Source organism: Globicephala melas, chromosome 12, assembly GCF_963455315.2.
Source record: "Globicephala melas chromosome 12, mGloMel1.2, whole genome shotgun sequence".
Lineage (NCBI taxonomy): Eukaryota > Metazoa > Chordata > Mammalia > Artiodactyla > Delphinidae > Globicephala > Globicephala melas.
In genome coordinates, this window is record NC_083325.1 from 28,848,190 (window position 1) to 28,857,083 (window position 8,894).

Consider the following 8,894-nt stretch of genomic DNA (forward strand, 5'->3'; position numbering starts at 1 on the left):
ACTAGAGCATCTGAGGAGCAGAGACCCAGGCACCTTCTGTCTTCCTGTTCTGTCATCCTTAGCATGCTTATCACTTCACAGGCACAGGGCAGCTGCATCACCTCCAGACATCACATCCACTTTCCAGGCAGGAGGAAGAAGGAAAAACAAAGAGATAAAGGCCTGTGCAGGTCGAATCTGTCCCTTTCTTAGAAGCCTGTGATTTTCATCTTTCTTTAAGTTTGAATATTTATTACCCTGAGATTATGTAGTCTCAGAATTATTTAAATTTAAGTTGCTATTTAACACTATCCCTTTATATTACCTCCACTTACATCTTTTTTTTTTTTTTTAATTTGATTGTGCTGGGTCTTAGTTGCAGCATGTGGGAGCTAGTTCCCTGACCAGGGATCGAACCCAGGCCCCCTGCATTGGGAGCACAGAATCTTAACAACTGGACCACCAGGGAAGTCCCAACCTCCAGTTACATCTTACTGGCCAGAATTGAATCACATAGCCACCCCTAAACCAATCATGGCCAAACCAATCACGGCCAGACTATGATGTCTGATTTAGAGCAATGAGGGTTCATTCCCTGTAAGCTCCATGAGAGCAAGGGGTTCTGTTCACAGCTTTATCCTCACTGCCTAGAAGACTTTCTGCCACATAGAATATGTTCAATAAATTTTGCTGAATCAACTAACTGTATGCATGAATGAAAAGATAAATGAAGCTGGGATAGGGGCGGGAGATCAAGGGATCTGGACCACTATTTGAGCCAATCTGAGTCCTGATAGCAGGGAAGTCACGGGGAATGAATGCTGTCAAGAGAGGGGGTCTAATATCCTCAATCCACTGATCCAATTGATGCTCTGTGTTTGTTATATATAAGCAAATATTTTCTCCCAGGCTTTCACTCATTTTTTAAACTTAATTTTCGAATAATTTTAAGTTTACAGAAAAGTTGCAAAGTGGTACAGAGTTCTATATCCCTCACCCAGGTTCCTCCATAAACATATTACCATGTGCATTTGTGAAAATGTTAAAAACCAACAGAGTTTTCCTAGCTCCTTAGTCTCCTCTGGTCCGTGACAGTTTCTCAGTCTTGTCTTTCATGTCCTTAACCGCTTTGAGGAGTACTGGTCGAGTATTTTGTTAGAACATCCTTCAGTTTGCATTCCTCTGATGTTTTTCTCTTGATTAGACTGGGGTTATGGGTCTTTTGAGCGAATACCACACAACTGAAGTGTTCTTGCCATTATATATCAGAGGTTACATGATGTCCATGTGACATCACTAATGATGTGAACCTTGATCACTTGGGTAAGGCAGCGTCTGCTAGGTTTCCCCACAGTAAAGTTGCTATTTATCCCTTTCCGTATTCTGTTTATTAGAAGCAAGTCACTAATTACAGCCCACACTTAAGATGGTGACAGGGAGAGGTGGGGTGTTAAGCTTTACCTTCTAGAAAGGGTATCTAAATAAATTCTTTGGAATTCTTCTAAAAGGAAGTTTTGTCTCTTCATCCTCATGTATTAATTTAAATTATTTATTTATATCAGTGTGAACTCACGTACATGTGTTTGCACCGGTTTTAGGCTTTTTAAATTTTTTGTAATTTCTTGTTGTGATGTAACTCACACAACATAAAATTCATCATTTCAAAATGTACAATTCAATGTACGTTCGTCTTCTCCCAATGTTGTGCAGCCATCACTGTCTAGTTTCAGAATATTTCCATCACCCCAAAAGAAAAGCTGTATTTATTAACAATCACTTCCAATTCCCCTCTCTCCCTATCCCCCGAATCTACTTTCTTTCTCTATTAATTTGCCCATTCTGGACAATTTCATATAAATGGAAGAGTAATATGTGTCCTTTTGTGTCTGGCTTTGTTCACTTAGCATAATGTTTTCAAGGTTTATCCATGTTGTAGCATGTGTCAGTACTCATTCCCTTTATGACTAAATAATATTCCATTGTATAGATATACCACATTTTGTTTATCCATTCATCTGTTGATGGACCTTTGTGCATCAACAAATGGACAGATAAGTCCAAAAAATATGAACAAATAACTTGTTTCCACTTTGGGGTTATTATGCACAATGCCGTTATGATCATTAGTGTACAATTTTTTTTGAACATGTGTTTTTAATTCTCTAGGTCCATACCTAGAGGAACTGCTAGGTCTCTATATTTAACTTTTTGAGGAACTGCCAAACTGTTTTCCAAAGTGGCAGCATTATTTACAGTCCTACCAGCAATGTATGAGGGTTCAAATTTCATCACATCTTTGCCAACACTTCCTATTTTCTGGTTTACTTTTTTTTTTTTTAAATAATTGCCATCCTGGTGGGTATGAAGTGCTATCTCATTGTAGTTTTAATGTTCATTTCCCTAATGACTAACGACACTGAGAATCTTTCCATGTGCTTATTAGTCATGTGTATATTATCTTTGGAGAAATGTCTATTTCTTTGTTCCTTTTAAAATTGGGTCATTTGTCTTTTGATTTTGAGTTATAAGAGTTTTTCATATATTCTGGGTACTAGACCCTTATTATATTGCAAATCATTCAATGGAAAAAATCATTTGATACAAAAAAGTTTTAAATTTTGATGAAGTCCAAATTTATCTTTTGTTTTTGTTGTTGCTTGTGCTTTTTGTGTGATAGCTAAGACTCTAAGAAACTGTTGCTTATTTTTAGCTTTTTAAGGAACCTCCATACTCTTCTCCATAGTGGCTGTACCAATTTACATTCCCATCAACAGTGCAGAAGGGTTCCCTTCTCTCCGCACCCTCTCCAGCATTGATTTTTTGTGGATTTTTTTTTTTTTTTTTTGCGGTACGCGGGCCTCTCACCGTTGTGGCCTCTCCCGTTGTGGAGCACAGGCTCTGGAAGTGCAGGCTCAGCAGCCATGGCTCATGGGCCCAGCCGCTCCGCAGCATGTGGGATCTTCCCGGACCGGGGCACGAACCCGTGTCCCCTGCATTGGCAGGCGGACTCTCAACCACTGCGCCACCAGGGAAGCCCCTTTTGTGGATTTTTTGATGATAGCCATTTTGACTGGTATGAGGTGATATCTCGTAGTTTTGATCTGCATTTCTCTAATAATTAGCAATGTTGAACATCTTTTCATGTGCCTCTTTGCCATCTTATGTCTTCTTTGGAGAAATGTCTATTTAGATCTTCCGCCCATTTTTTTATTGGGTTGGTTGTTTTGATGATATTAAGCCGCATGAGATGTTTGTAAATTTTGGAGATTAATCCTTTGTCAGTTGCTTCATTTGCAAATATTTTCTCCCAATCTGTGGGTTGTCTTTTCGTTTTGTTTATGGTTTCCTTTGCTGTGCAAAAGCTTTGGAGTTTAATTAGGTTCCATTTGTTTCTGATTTCATTTCCATTACTCTGGGAGACGGATCAAAAAAGATATTGCTGTGATTTATGTCAGGGAGTGTTCTGTCTATGTTTTCATCTAAGAGTTTTATAGTGTCCAGTCTGACATTTAGGTCTTTAATCCATTTTGAGCTTATCTTTGTGTATGGTGTTAAAGAATATTCTAATTTCATATTTTACATGTAGCTGTCCAGTTTTCTCAGCACCATTTTTTGAAGAGACTGTCTTTCCCCGATTGTACAGTCTCGCCTCCTTTGTTGTAGATTAATTGACCATAGGTGCTTAGGTTTATTTCTCGGCTTTCTATCCTGTTCCATTGATCTATATTTCTATTTTTGTGCCAGTACCATACTGTTTTGATGACTATAGCTTTGTAGGTATAGTCTGAAGTAAGGGGGCCTGATTCCTCCAGCTCCTTTGTTCTGTCTTGAGATTGCTTTGGTTATTCAAAGTCTGATCCTGCAGCCCCACTCCTGGGCATATATCTGGATAAAAACATGGTGCGAAAGGATACATGCACACCAATGTTCACTGCAGCACTGTTTACAATAGCCAAGAAATGGAAGCAACCTAAATGTCCTTTGACAGAGGAATGGATAAAGAAGACATGGTACATATATACAATGGCCATTAAAAAGAATGAAATAATGCCATTGCAGCAACATGCATGGACCAAGAGATTGTCATACTGAGTGAAGAGAAAGTATTTCTCAGACTGAGAAAGAGAAATATCGTATTATATCACTCATATGCGGAATCCAAAAAGAAATGATACAAATGAACTTGTTTACAAAATAGAAACAGACTCACAGCCTTAGAAAATGAACTTATGGTTACTGGGGGGAAGGGTGGGTAGGGGGGAAGTTAGGGGGTTTGGGATTGACATGTACACACTGCTATGTTTAAAACAGATAACAAATAAGGACCTACTGTATAGCACAGAGAACTCTGCTCAATATTATGTAACAACCTGAATAGGAAAGGAATTTTAAAAAGAATGGATACACGTATATGTATAACCGAATCACTTTGCTGTATACCTGAAACTATCACAACATTGTTAATCAACTATACTCCAGTATAAAATAAAAAGTTTTTAAAAAGAGAAAAGAAAATTGATTTTTATATATTGAAAAAAAAAACCTGTTGCTTAGTCCAAAGTCATGAAAATTTATGCCTTTATTCCAAGAATGTTTTAATTTTACCTCTTAGATTTTTAATGATCCTTTTTTTTTTTTTTTTTTTTTTTGCAGTACGCAGGCCTCTCACTGTTGTGGCCTCTTCCGTTGCGGAGCACAGGCTTAGCGGCCATGGCTCACGGGCCTAGCCACTCCGTGGCGTGTGGGATCTTCCCGGACCGGGGCACGAACCCATGTCCCCTGCATCGGCAGGCGGGCTCTCAACCACTGCGCCACCAGGGAAGCCCCTGATGATCCATTTTGATTTGGATTTTTTTATGTGGTATAAGTTAGGGGCTCCAAGTTCATTCTTCTACATATGAATATCCAGTTGTCCCAGCACATTTGTTGAAAAGACTATTCTTTTCCCATGGAATAGTCTTGGCACCCTTGTTAAAATCAATTGACTGTAGATGCATAAGTTTATTTCTGGACTCTCAGTTCTGTTCCATTGATTATACATCTATCCATTGGATTTATATATTTATTTTATCTTTTGTGTTATAATCCAGTGTTATTTATTTTATTGCTCAGATAATTACAGGTTTGGTAATGGGAGCTCTTTCACGTTGGCTCCAGTGTACCTTTGATAACCCCCCATTCTTTTGTTAAAAATATTTCCTTGCTTTATAAAACTACAAGATGTTTTAAGATTATCTTGTCCTTTCCATGTTCCAGCCCTAGAATTAACCAGTTCTTCATGGAGCCCTGGTTCATTTTATGAGAGAATGATATTTAGAAACCAAGATCTGGGTGCTTGGTGTGCTCATTGCTATTGAGATGTCATCTTTTTGGCTCTCAGCATTCAGAGCTAGATACTTTATTATGTATGATAACCCATATATACACACATATCTATAACTGTTTCTGTATCTATACATCTATGTGTATATGTGTGTACGGTATGATACATATATCATTGGACACAGGTTCAGTGAGAACCTGGCTCCCGCCATCTACCAGCCATTTACTTATTTATTCAACCCCAGTACACAGTTTCAGAATTGTTAACCCATACGCTCACTTTCATCTATTTTTAATTGTTTATACTAGCTTTCCTCATACAGAATTCTGAAATTTGATTTAGTTTGTCAGTCCTTTCCTTTAACCTAGAAAGGCTTTCCTACCCACCGCCCACCCCCATATTATAAAAATAGTTTTGTTTTACATTTAGATATTCAACCTTTCTGGATTTTATTTTGGGGTTATATAACATGCTGATCTTACCTTTTTTTTTTTTTTTCCTCAAATGGCTATCTGAAGGTCCTAAACACATATTATTGGTCAATCCTTTTCTCACTGATTTGCAATGCATGGGTCTATTCCTAGACTCAATATTCTACTGGTCTATTTGTCTATTTCTGTGCCGATAGAAAACATTTTAGTTTTTGTAACCTTAAAATGTGTTCTGATATCTAGTAGGGAAATTCTTCCATCATTGACCTTCTCCAAAAATTTCTTGGCTCTTCTTGTATGTTTATTCTCACAGATGAGCTTTAGAATTATTTTGTGAAGTTTTATTTTTAAAATCCCATGGGGATTTTGATTCAGATTACACTGAATTTATTCAATTTTGGAGAAACTGACTCCCAACATGGTGAGTCTCTGTTTAAGTCTTCTTTTATGTCTTACATAAAGTTTTATGTTTTCTTCCCGTAACTATTGCATTATTCATGAATTCACATTATTTGCATTACTCATATAAATCCACATGAATATTCATATTATTTACTACATATTTTAAATTAAATTTTCAATTTTATTAATGCTAACATTCAAGAAAGCTATTGATTATATATTTGTCATGTGTCTGAACAAGTTACTGCATGCTTATATTAGATCAAATAGGTTTTCAGTTGATTATCTGGGATATGCTATTGTAGGCAGTCCTAATATCTGTAGATAATGACAATTTCCAATTCCTTTGTCAATCAAAAACTTTATTGGTGGGGGAATGAAACACACAAATCACTAAGCAAACCTAATCAAGGAAAAACAATGTAAAAAAGTACAGATACTTTCTTGATTTCTAAACAAAATTAGGAATCAGAAAATGGAAACTACCACAGAAAAGGAAGTTTAAATAATAGTTTAAATATAGGTAACGTTGAGAATAATCTATGTAATTTTGTGGAAATAAGTCCATAAACCTAAAGAAAGATGGATGATGCTTCTAGAAAAATGTATATTACCAAGATTGACCCAGGAAGCGAGAGTATTTATAAGAGTATTTATACTCATAATTTTTATTTACCCTTGCATGTCTGATTTTTTTCTTCATTTAATTAGCTAAGACAACCAGACAGTGTTGAATATTAGTGGTAATGGTAAGAATTTGTCTCTTTTCTTGCTTTAATCAAAATGCTTCTAATGTTTAGTTATTAAATATGAGGTTTGTTATAGGCTTATAAAGTTGAGGGAGTTTTCTTCTATTCTTAGCTTACTATAAGCTTTTACAAGAAATTAGTGTTGAACTTTACTAAATGCTTTTTTCAGCATTTTCCTTCACCTATTCATATAGTAAAGTCCTAACGTTGGAACATCTTTTTGGTTCATTTATGGGTTCAACCATAAATTGGTCATGATGTATTATTATTTTGGTGAACTTCTGAATTTTATTTAGTACCATCTAATTTAGGATTTTTGTATGAATATTCATAAGTAAGATTCGTCTGTACTAACACTGTGTTTGTGCTGCCTTCAAAATGTTTGTTTTTGTACTCAGGAAGAATTTTTTTTGAGAGCAATCTTATTTTTTTTTTCTTTTTTTTGCTTTGGTGTATTAAGGGTTATCTGTTCCTTGACATAACTTGTAAAATTAACTTCATCTGGGGTAGGTGGAAGTAGCTAGAGTGCTGGTCATTGAGGTTTGTGATTCCTATGAGCCCTCAGATGAGTGTGGATGGGGAGAAGCAGTTAGGGTGGGAAGTAACCTGAGAAAATAGGTTACCAGCATACTTAGTTTGTATATATTGTCTCTAAACAAACTCTTAACCATCCTGAAGATTCCTCTACTCCGAGGACAGTGGAAATGGGAACAGAGATGAGGGGTAGATTCAGGAACCCACATGGAAGGTGAACCAATTGACTTTGGTTAACTAAACAGCCAGGGAGGTGGGAGATGTCAAGTTAATGTCTCCTTGATTTATTGTAAAAAAATGACAAGGTTGCTGGAAACAAGAGATTCCAGAGGAGGGTTGGTTTTAGGGAAGATGAGGAATTCAGTTTGGGACATATCCTTCAGAAGCCTGATGAAGGAAACAGATTGAGCACAGAGTGCTGTGCAATGGTGAATGTAATCCTCACAACTAATTTACCTCTGATGTACAGATCAGTAAACTGGAGACCTGGAAAGATTGAGTTCTTCAAGGTCTTTTAATTCTGATGATCATGTTCTTTCCAATGCGTGCTTTATAAGGTATCAGCCCAGAGTTCGTTGGCATCAAGCGAAAGTCTTTTCAGGCTAAGAGAGATATTGGCTTGGTCACAGGCAGAAGGAAAGAAATGTTTAGAAATGGCTAGAATAAAGTTGGTTGAAGTGAGTGAGGTCCTGGAGTACATAAGACAGGACTTATTCAGGAAAACACTTTTTGAGAGCACAGACACTAGGACCATGAAGAGCAAGAGTGCACAGTTTCTGTACTTGATATAATTTTAATCTATCAAGAAAAACGAGCATGTCGTGAATTGCCCGATTTCCCAGTTCCCACTGATATAGCCCACCCCTCCTTCACTCTTCTTCCTCCCTCTTTCCAATGGTTCCAAAAGGCAGGAACCATATCTGCCTTAATGGCCAAGGTAGAGGGTAGTGTGTGAATGAGGAAGAGAGAAAGGATTACAGTGAGATGATAAACGTTAGGATAAAATGTACAGAATGTTCTGGAGCACCAAGGAAAGGGGAACAAACTGGAAAACCCCACACAAATAATATGATACTTGAATTGGGTTTTAAACGAGAAGTAGGAGGGACATCCCTGGTGGCGCAGTGGTTAAGAATCCGCCTGCCAATGCAGGGGACATGGGTTTGAGCCCTGGTCCGGGGAGATCCCACATGCAGCAGAGCAACTAAGCCCGTGCGCCACAACTACTGAGCCTGTGCTCTAGAGCCCGCGAGCCACAACTACTGAGCCCGTGTGCCACAACTACTGAAGCCCACATGCCTAGAGCCTGTGCTCTGAAACAAGAGAAACCACTGCAAGAGAAGCCCGCACACCGCAACGACCCTACTCGCCACAACTAGAGAAAGTTCACGTGCAGCAAAGAAGACCCAACACAACCATAAATAAATAAATTTATTTAAAAAAAAAAAGTTAAGTAGGAGTTTACCATTCAATGAG